The sequence below is a fragment of the Lolium rigidum genome, chromosome 4 (genome assembly GCF_022539505.1).
Source record: "Lolium rigidum isolate FL_2022 chromosome 4, APGP_CSIRO_Lrig_0.1, whole genome shotgun sequence".
Lineage (NCBI taxonomy): Eukaryota > Viridiplantae > Streptophyta > Magnoliopsida > Poales > Poaceae > Lolium > Lolium rigidum.
This window is the reverse complement of record NC_061511.1, coordinates 20920845-20932236: the sequence shown is the minus strand read 5'-3', so window position 1 is coordinate 20932236 and position 11392 is coordinate 20920845.

The window sequence follows — 11392 nt, the reverse complement described above, 5'->3', positions numbered from 1 at the left end:
GAGGAAGAACTAACTGCCATGGACATTACGTCCCAGTTCTCTAGTACGTGGACACAGAAAAAGGGAAGAAGATGACCCGTCCGTAGCTGGAATAGCTTGGGCCAAAAGTTCGGCCCAAGATTAAATAAGAAGAAGAAAAAAAAAGGAGGGGAGGGAGGCCACGCCTGGGTTCTTTGGGCTGGGTGGTTTCACTTTCTTTTTCTGTTTTCTGTTCTAACTTTTGCTTCAGGGTTTTGGATTGGTTCAAACAAAATCTAATAACTTTGTAAAAGTTAAAATATTTCTTTAGGACATCAAAGAATACTTTCTTGTTTAATTAAAAAAAATGGTTTATGCACTTTGACCTATATAGTTACCTGGGCAATACTTTGCCAAGTCAAATAAAACCTTTATGGTTTCAAAATCTTAAAACTTTGAAATACTTTGAAACCAAATATTTATAAAAAATATTTTTATAAAATAACTTTTTAATAATCATGAAAGTTTTAATTCCTTGTGAATTTCAATCAAGACAACCATCAAGCACATAATTTTATTTTTATTTGACATTCCAAAATTAGAAATTTTTTGGGATGTGACATTCTCCGGCCCGCCATTGTTGTCCCATCGAGGCCTGCTATGGTGCAGCGTCGCCCAGGGAAGACGAACCACGTGGTGACTTTTTGGGTTACCGCGTTGGGCATAGTGTGCGACCCAAACGTACGCGGATGCGAGCCGCTGTCCGGGTATCCGCGCAGCCATCCAAACTGCCTAAAATGGACGGCACAATGCGTTCGTTGGGGTCGCAGCGTTGGAGATGCCTTATAGCTCTCTTGATGAAAAATGACTAGGAGCCCGACAGCAAAAGAGAAAGAAGCTGGTCTTGCTATGTCCATGTGACGGAGCCAGCAGGGTTGCAGAACCTAGGCAAAATGTGAAGACACCGAGATAAGCTAGCATTTTCGTGCTTCTGTTCCAATGTAATGTTCGGAGTGTGATACTCGGTTCTTCTCTGCGATCAATGGAAGAGGCCATGGCCGAGATCGGCAAACGTGACTTCAGATTGCTGAAATATTCTAACAAATTCTATTGATCAATTACGTCCCTGTGGCGTATATTGATGTGTAATTCCCGGAGTGTTGTCTTATTCCATCCGTTTATAATAGGTTGTTGAGGGTTTACTGAAATTTAAATATATCTATACACTAAAAAGTGTTTAGATACACGAAAATTTAGATAAGTTGCTATGTTCTTTTATGGATGGAGGTGAGCAGAACAAAACTTCCGTTTTCGTATTTCCGTTCCAACGTAATGTATTCTTCTCTGCGGTAATTGGCAGAGGCCATGGTCGAGAGGGGCAAACCTGCGTAGACGATTAGGGTATGGCACTTACTAATCTTTTCTACAGTATATCGGCGATTTACACAAAAATAACCCAAAAGTGGAAGAAAAGCACAGACTGACCCTCCGGCGAAACTATTTCACCAATCTAACCCTTTTGTGTGGTGCCCCTCCCACGGGCGCCACACGTGCCCATGTGGCTCCCCTCCTGCCGGCGCCACACACCCAGCCGACGTGGCCCCATCGACGCTGAGCTGGTGCGCCCGTCCGACGTGGCAGCATGTGTGGCGCCCCTCCCAACGGCGCCACACATGCACTTGGAATCCCCCAAAACATACTGTGGGACAAATCCTCTGGGACTTAGCCGTTTTGCGAGGCTCGATGTGTGGCGCCGATGACAGGGGCGCCACACTAGCATGTGTGGCGCCGATGCCACGGGCGCCACACATCCACTTAAGTGTGGCGCCCGCGCCCGCCCCAGCCCGACCCAGCCAGTTCTTCTCTTCTTTCTTCTCTCCTCCCCCACGGAACCGCCGCCGCCGCCCGCCTCCCCTTCGCCCCCCCCACCAAATCGAGCAAGAAATCATCAGATCTGTCCGGCCAACTCCTTCCTCCTCCATTCCTCAAGGTATTCCCCTTCGATTCCCTCCGATTCATCCACTAGTATTGGTGGATTTGGTAGATTTGGGTATGAACCCTAGATATGGAAATTTATGTTGGTGGATTTGGATATGAACCATTGATATGGAAATCAATGTTGGTGGAATCTACATTGTAGTATATGTGTTTGAACCAAAGATTTGTTGGAGCCCTAGATATGAAATTTTACATGTATGTGTTGAAATCCTATGTATGTATGTGTTGAAATGTCATGCATTTGCCTAGCAAATGCATTCAAATTTGTTACATATGCCTAGCAAATGCCTATTCAAACTTGTTGCACTCAAATGTGTGTATGTATGGGTGATTCGAAAGTTAGATATATTGTCTTACATATGTATGTATGTGGTGAAAGGCAAAATTGGAGCTTAGCAAATGCCTATTCTATTGTCTAACATATGTCTATTATGTGCCTAGGAATGGTATGTCTTACGAAATTCATATGTGTGATGTATTTGGATATGAACTCTCATGTATTTGGATATTCTCATGTATGTGTTGCTTATTTTTGTTAGTGGAATGACTCATAACATGGTTGTGTAAACATGTAGGATGGTGTGGCTTACGGATGAAGAGTACGACAGGGAGCACCGGGCTGTTCATATGACGGAGAGGGAACGGATCTTCACCCTTTGAAGATTCGTTACCATGGCACACCGGATATACCTTATGACGAGAGGTACACGGAGTTCATCCGGCCTACCGGTCTTATGCCGTTCATATCCCTTGTAAGCCGTGGGGGCCACACATGAACCCCTCGGCACTCACCGCCCTTGTCGACCGGTGGAGGCCGGAGACTCACACCTTCCACTTGAGGGCCGGCGAGATGGCCCCTACTCTGCAGGATGTTTCCATGATCCTTGCACTACCTATTCAGGGCGAGCCACTGTGTATGAACACAGCTTCTGATGGGTGGCGCGGACAGATGGAGGACCTTATTGGCAGGGCTCCTCCGGCGCCAGCAAATCCAAAGGAGAGAGTTCCCGCCGGCGCTTCTTTCTCTTGGATCAGAACTAACTTTGCAGAATGCCCCATAGAGGCCGACGAGGACACTCGGAGGACGTACGCCCGCGTGTACTTATGGTACATGATTTCCAGGACTCTCTTTCCTGACAGTGGGGGTAAGCTGGCCCATTGGTGTTGGCTGAAGGCGCTTACGGTGTTGGACGCATGGTGGAGTTGGGGAACAGCGGCACTTGCCTACCTCTACCGGCAGGACGAGGAGCAGGAGCAGCAGCAACAACAGCCACGGCAGCGGACGAAGAGGATGGCCGTCCGGAAGCAGCCCACGAGGACGGCACGTCGAGGACGCTACTAGGATGTGCTACGTGTTGTTGTGAACTCTATATTCATAAGTATCGATTTGTGAACCCTATGTCATTTCGAACCATGGTCTGTAATGCTACTTGTTGTTTGAATCTACGTGCTACAATGTGACCTATGAAGTGTTATATGTGTATGTCATGAAATTGCTACTTGTTGTGTCCAATGTTGTACTCGTAACTCGTTGGAGTTTGGTAGGATTTTTCATGTTTTCAACACAAGTCCATGTGTGGCGCCCTTCCCACTGGCGCCACGAGTGCTAGTGTGGCGCCCGTGGCATCGGCGCCACACATGCCAACTTATATGAACCATTGGGTCGAAAACATCCAGGGGCTCCAGACGATAAGTCCTTAGCCGTTTTCGCGAGCCTCTATGTGTGGCGCCCGTGGCATCAGCGCCGCACAGGCTAGTGTGGCGCCCCTGTCATCGGCGCCACACATCGAGCCTCGCAAAACGGCTAAGTCCCAGAGGATTCGTCCCACAGTATGTTTTGGGGGATTCCAAGTGCATGTGTGGCGCCGTTGGGAGGGGCGCCACACATGCTGCCACGTCGGACGGGCGCACCAGCTCAGCGTCGATGGGGCCACGTCGGCTGGGTGTGTGGCGCCGGCAGGAGGGGAGCCACATGGGCACGTGTGGCGCCCGTGGGAGGGGCGCCACACAAAAGGGTTAGATTGGTGAAATAGTTTCGCCGGAGGGTCAGTCTGTGCTTTTCTTCCACTTTTGGGTTATTTTTGTGTAAATCGACCAGTATATCCACTTTTGGATTTTGGTGGAGCAAAATTGTTACGTCAGCCAACGATTACATTCAAATGGTGGGTCGCAATCTAGTTATTGTTATCTAATAAGGGAAGAAATAATAATAAGATAACGAGTTGCAAAAGCAAAGCTACGTTAGAGCTAGAGCCCGGATAATCCTCAAACCAACAGATCAATTTAGATAGCACACACTTTTAGTAAGTGTCATCTGAATCTTGCTACAGTATGAGATCTGTTTTGATCAAAATAGGTAGTTCTTCAAAACGACATCAGTCAATTTTTTTTTTCTCGTCGTGGTTCTTCACCAGTGCTCAATTGATTGACCCGCCCAAAGGTTTGGTTGAATGTTGGGATGCCCATCCAAAGTCTTATGCTCGTCAAGCTGCAACCTTTGGCCTTCACCTTCAACCGGCTATTTCTGGCATGTTCTCTTCGTTTTCTAATGCATATTAGGCTGGCAACCCTGATGACCGGTGATCCACATGGAGGCATGCAGTGTTATTCGATCCCAACCTGATTGCTTGAACTGTGTAAGCAAGCGACAGTATCTCGCAGTAGTGCTGAAGCTGAATATTGGGTTCAGTCTCTACTCCTAGAGTTGGGTATTTCTCAGCATCAACCTCTTGTCCTTTAGTGTGACAACATCAGTGCTACTTACCTCTCGTCAAATCCGGTATTTCACGCTCGAACGAAATATATCGAAGTTGATTATCATTTTGTGAGGGAACGCATTGCACATATCAAGTTTATTTCTTCTAAGGATCAATTTGCTGATATCTTCGGGAGGCCTTTGCCATTACCTTTGTTCGGGAGCTTGGCTAACCCCACTAACACGGCGACGAGCTCGGTAGGGTCAAAACTTGCCATCACGGGCTCGGTGATGCCAACGGCGATGTCGATCGCGGGAGTGATGTTGTAGTCGCGATGGAGCCGTGCAACATCAACCTAGCACGCTACAAGGATTCTGGTAGCAATTTGATACAAGAGAATAGCATGAAAGGGAAGGGAAAGGTAGAGAAGAGGTGGGAGAGGAGCCATCGTGCCGTTCGTCTGATCCCCATGGATAACTGCCTCGTTGCCTTTTCTATTGTATTTGTATTTTTTTTTGAGGTTTAGAGTGCCTCTTTATTGATTAATCAACAGCGGAATACAAAGTCCTTCAGGTAGCTGAAGTAGCCAAACCTTTCTACCATAATAATTGATAGAAACAAAACTACGGACCACTCTATGAGTTTCTGAATTTGAAGCCCTGTTCTCATGTCTAAAACGAACATTAGAGAAACCAGAAGTCTCTCCTTGATCTCCCTTGTAATCATGCCGTAACCGCCTTCAGAATCTCCATGGAGGTTGTTAATGACTTGAAGGCAATCTGACGCCACGATCAACTTCTCAATATTAAGGTCCTCGCCTAGGGCCAGGGCTTCCTGACAGGCTAACGCCTCCAGAAACTACCGAAGCTGATGCATCAAGGAAGGCTCCGTCTACACTTCTGCACACTACGCCCAGCGCCCCTCCGCTGGTAGTCCTCGCCACGGCAGCATCCACGTTAAATTTTGCAACTACTAGAGTTTTATTTTCGAGTGGAATGCAATTACCAGAGCTGATGCTGTATTTGTAGTCTGCAGCTCCTTGAGTTCGGTAGGCCCACCTGATGGCCCAAGGGACCAGCCCATATATGTGTAGAGGTCCCTAACAATAGAGTTTTTTTCTATATATTTTTCTCTTCCCACGGCAAAAGGTAAGAGCATCTCCAACAGGCGCGCTATATCGCGGCGCGCTAAAACTAAAAATTCGCGTGCGGTAAACAGATAACGCGCGCTGTGCCGTTTTTTCCTCCGCCGGACGCGCTAATATGCAGCGCGTGCGCGGGCAGAAAAAATGGTCCTCCGCCAGGAGCGGCAAAATACAGCGCGCGCGGGCGCGGAAAACAGATTTCTAGACTATTTTGCATTCACAAAGATCAAATAAACACACATAATTGCATTCACAATTCATGAAACAAATGACACAAAGTGCAACAACATCACATAGTTCAACAAGGACACACAAAATGACGTAGTTCAACAATGACACACAACATATGGTTCAAATGGACAAAGTGGAACACATAATGCATATCACAAATGCATATCACACTTCCGCATTTTCCAAGTCAACACCTTCTTCTTCCTCCTCGTCATCTTGGGTTGAAGGAGGAATAGTAGCATTCATGGAAGACACGAAGCCTCCCGGTGGTGCTCACATACTCCCATACACACCACTCACGGAGCCTCCCATGGTCCCTCCAAACACTCCTCCATAGCTTGGTCCTCTCATGCCGGCCATGCCTCCATAGCCTCCCATGCCGGCCATGGGTATGCTTCCCATGCCGGCCATGCCTCCCATGGTGGGCATGGGCATGCTTCCCATGCCGGCCATGCCTCCCATGCCTCCTCCAAACGTCGGCATGCCTCCTCCAAACATGCCTCCTCCAAACATGCCGGTAGTGGAAGTGTTCATGTTGGCTACCAACAATCTCTTTTTGGCCAACACTTCATCGCGAAGAAGGTTGATGTACTCCTTTTGCCTCTCATCCATATGGGCAGTATCCATCAAGAAAAGCTTCCTCTCCTCCTCCGCTAGGCGTGCATGCTCCTCGGTGGCTTGCCTCTTCTCCTTCAAAGCCAACTTCCTCTCCTCGTTGGCGGCAATCCTCTCCTCCAAAGCGGCTCTCCTAGCTTCAATAGCATCCATAGCCTCTTTCTCCAAGTTTCGTTGCATCTTTCTATCTTCATTTGCTTGCAACCTTGCATTTGCAATCCTCTCCATAGCCATGGCAATGTCATCATCTCCGGCCTTCTTTCCCTTCATTTCCTTGGCGGTCTTCCTACCATGCACATTCTGTTGCGGTCAGAAACCCACCGGCGAGCAGCGACGGGCAACACAGTAGAGCCGGGAGGCTCCCAGGACTGCGGCTGGCCCTGGTCCCTCCGAGCGACGACCCGCAAAGACTCCGGCACGCACGTCCGATGCTGGTGCAAGGGCGTGCCACCTGACCTATACCCGGTCGGGAAGGTGTTGGATTTGCCTCGCTTAGTTTCCTCGCATGGCATACACGTAAACATTAAATACGAGCCTCGATCGGCTCTCGGGTTATCCCGTGAATCGGCTCAAGGAGCCGATCCACCCATGATCCGTACGAGGTGTACGGTCGGATGGTGGTCCTGCTTGATCAAAATAAAGCTAAAACAACCTACTACGATTTAGGGTTTTCACCACATAATCGGAACATCCTACGCGTGATTGAGCCCGGCGGCCACGCACGGTGATCGTAAACCGACCCTAGACAAGGCCTAAAAACCAACATGAAGTTGATCCCCGGAACATCTTGCCTAGGGCTAGCAAACTACACCCTATGCGCCACTGGATCCTTCAACCCGTTTGTAAGGCCTAACTATGCAGATATTAAACTAATCCTTGAAGAACAAGGAGCAATCATAACGGATCGTATCTACTAAATAATGATCAAGCGGGGTGCCGCCCTTACACCCAAGATAGGTGTAAGGGCGGCTAGACGTCTAAGGGTTGCACGGACGAAAGCATATGATACGATGGAACAATGCTAACCCTAACACATCTATGATAACTACGTTGCTCGCGATCAACAAGGCTTCAGCACGAGCAACGCATGAACGACGAATAAACGTGTATCGCCTAGATCGCAAGATGCGATCTAGGCAAGCATGATGCTTACCCGGAAGAAACCCTCGAGACAAGGGAGTTGGCGATGCGCCTAGATTGGTTTGTGGTGAACGTGATTGTTGTTTATTTCATAAACCCTAGATACATATTTATAGTCCGTAGACTTTCTAACGTGAGAATAATCCCAACCGTGCACGAGCCAAACTCTTTCTAACTGACACGTATCCTACTATAATACAGATACACGGGCAAACTAGCCCAAACTTTGCATATAAGGCCGATTCATGTATTTCTTCCATGTATATTCTTCAAGCCCATCTCAATCGCGGCCCACCTCTGATCCGGTCAAATTCTGGTGACAACACATGCCCCCCTGGTTTTGGAAATGACAATTCCAAAATCACTCTGCTTTTTCTTCGTCGGGTCATGTCGTGGCGTCTTGCCTCCCCGACTTTATCACCAATCTAAAAAACCCTTCTTATTAATGAAGGAGTACTTTCATTTAACTTTGCCGATAGTCAAAGTCAAACACTCCCCGAAAGAGCCGATGGTATCGCATCAGCCTCTACGATAAAACAAAAGTAAGGCCATCCTAATTGCTCCTCCAAACGGTAACCTGCGACCTCCGTCTGAGAAAGCAAACTCAGATCCCCAAATCGCCGCCCAAGAAGCCCCACGAATCTCAGATCTCAACCGCGCCGTCCCAATTCCTCAGCGCATCAAATGGCGGAATCATCCAACGCCAACGCCATGGTCTCCGGTCTGAAGGTAATCCTCAACCGCCTCTTCGCCATTCGAATCAATGTTAGGGTTAAACAGACAAACACCTGAATTAATGCCTTATTCCGTTATCAATTTTAGGTTTCAGACATCCTGCTGCCGCACCCTTCTCTCCCAAACTCTATGTGTCTTGGCCCCCGTTCTTCTGAGAGTCCCACTCACCTAATCTCATGCGAGGCCAATAGAATCCCCTTCGCGAACCAGAATTTAGATCTGACTTCCTGGGCCGACTGCCTGCGAGCCTGGCCTAATCCTCCCGAAGGTTGGGTGGCATGGTACAGTAGAGTGTCTAAAACACACTATGCTACCTGGGACACGATAGGGATAGCCGATTCCTTGTCATTATCATTGTCTCCTATTGAGAAGAATGAGAACATCCTGAAAACCATCGGCTACTTTTGGTCTGATGCACTGAATTGCTTCATGTTCGGCCATGGCCCCATGACACCAACTCTGCTGGACGTGGCCATGATCACAGGCTTGGACATTGCATCCCCAAGCCCCTCTCGCCTTTAAATTGCCAAAGGTCCCTTTCACCCTTTCCTCCAAAACAGAGTGCACAAGCCGGGGCGCCTACCTCGAGCGTTATATGAAAACCAAAGGCCCCGTGACGTAAAGAGAGCACACGGCTTTCTTGAACTTCTGGCTGGAGCACTTCATATTTTGTGGTCCTTCACTCACCCCAACCAAGAATTACCTTTCCCTGGCTTATGAGCTCGCCAAAGGTACTCAACTTGGACTCGGAAAACTGCTCCTTGGAGAGGTCTATCGATCTCTTCAACTGATGTCCGTCAAACTGTTCTCCCAAAGGACAGTCAAAACAGGAGGCCCCTGGTGGTTTATTCAATTATGGGCTCAGCTGTACTTCCAAAACCAAATCCCAAACTTCCCACCTTTGGCCACCTGCACCTTCCCAGATGTAAATGGGAAGGATATCCGATGCACTAGCTATGGTCAAGCTCTGTATAGTCTCCCAGGCAGCAGGCCGATCCCCAAGGAAGCAAGCAGAGTGGTTCAAGATTTTCTTCCAAGGCCTGGACAACCCCTCGTTCTTTCCCTATACCGAATCGGAAAACTTTGAGAATCCAGTCTCCTTCCGATTAGACAGTCTTGCCGATGACGCTAGCACCCGTCACCTGTACTCTATCATGATCCGTCCTTGCTTTCTCCCAGTTGGCATGAGTACCTCAAACAGGATCATTAAGCCTGGTTATGAGTCTTACCAACCGGTGGTGGTAGCCCGGCAGCTTGGCCTTGGGCAAGTGCCCCCACACTTCTTTCTCCACCACCCGACGACAAGCGGTGGCTGAACCGCCCGACATTCTTATCGGCCAAAGGTGTTATACCTTCTTTGACGCTCTCGGCCATTCCAATCCCTCATAACCTCTCGTTTCACCACCACTACCGATGGCTTCGAGACTTGGTGGTCCATGTGGAAGACCCACGCCTTCGTAAGAGCTCTAGGACCGTTGCTGAAGCAACTTGATGCCGAATATGACGTTCCTGCACACCAGGTACCATTACATATAAATTACTTGCAATGGCTCGTGATGATTGTCTGTAACCTGACTTTGTTCCTTGGCAGCAACAGGATGGCCCAGAGCCCACGCAAGCCGATGGCTCCCCTTTCAAGTTCCTTCCACCAGCTCCGGTGGTTCTCTTCTGCCAGAGCTCGCCACCCTTGAAGAATGTCATAATGCAGGGCCAGCCGATTTCACCGAAATCGGCTCCCAAGAGTAAAGCATCATCGGGGTCAGTTGCCCCCCGAGCCTCAACCCAGGCGAGGAAGGCAGTGAGGAAAGTAGTTGCCAGAAAAACCCTGAAGCGCAAAGCTCCTGTCTGAGCAAGCTTGCATGTAAGCTGATTCGTGCCTTGACCAAATTCATCTGTCTTCCCAGTCTTTTGTAACATGGTTGTACTTCTTCTTACAGACTTCCACTGAAGAGAACTCTAGCGGGGAGGAACAGTCCAGCCCAAGGGACTCGACCCCGGGCGATTCGGGAGATCCACCACACGAGCCGGACGGACTCGCCGGCCGTCGGCTTCTAGGAAAAGGTCGACTCCCGAACCTGCTGCCCTTCAAGCTCCGATCAAAACAGGGTCACGCGTGAAGCGTCGATGCGTCAAAAGGGCTCGTAAAGACCCACGAGTTCCCTCGCCGAGCCAAGAGGTTTCAAACGTAACTACTTCACCAGCTCACATTCCGTGCCGTCCCGTTGCTACCTGGATCGGCTCACCACTTTTTTTGCAGACTAATGGGACCTCTAGCGGGGACGTTGAAGAGGTACCGATGCCATCCACCACGCTAGACCTGGCCACCCCGACGAGCGCGGCTGGCCGAGTGGCTAACCCAGCCGAGTCCACCGAAAAGCCGATTATCACAACATCGGCTGCTCCTCCTTCTTTGGGAGAGGTACGCTCCACTCTCTCGGCTCTACCCTTTCTTTGTTGTATGCTCATATTGCTCTTGTTCGTCTGTCAGGGTTGTGATCCTTCAAGCTTGCTGACATTCGATCCCGACTCCATCGAGCCAGCTACTTCCAAGGCAGGTGAAGAGCCAAGCCCCAGCACGGTCCATGGTCCACTCCAGCGTCTCAAGGTTTTGCTCTCCTCCTCAGTTGAGACCCTGGTCGAAAACCCTGAAGCGGTCAAGGGCATCCTCGAAGACATCCAGCCCCATCTCCCGGTGACACTGCAGGTTAAGCTTTGGCCGGCTGTGACTTTGTCGGTTTTCAGGTCGAGGGTGCAGTCGGCTCGTCAAAGAATTACTCTTCGTCGCGCCCAGCTTCCGCTGAGAGCTGATATTGCGGACAAGTGTCAACGGCTCAACGAGAAGAAGGCCGCTTTAGATGCCAAAACCGACACTTCT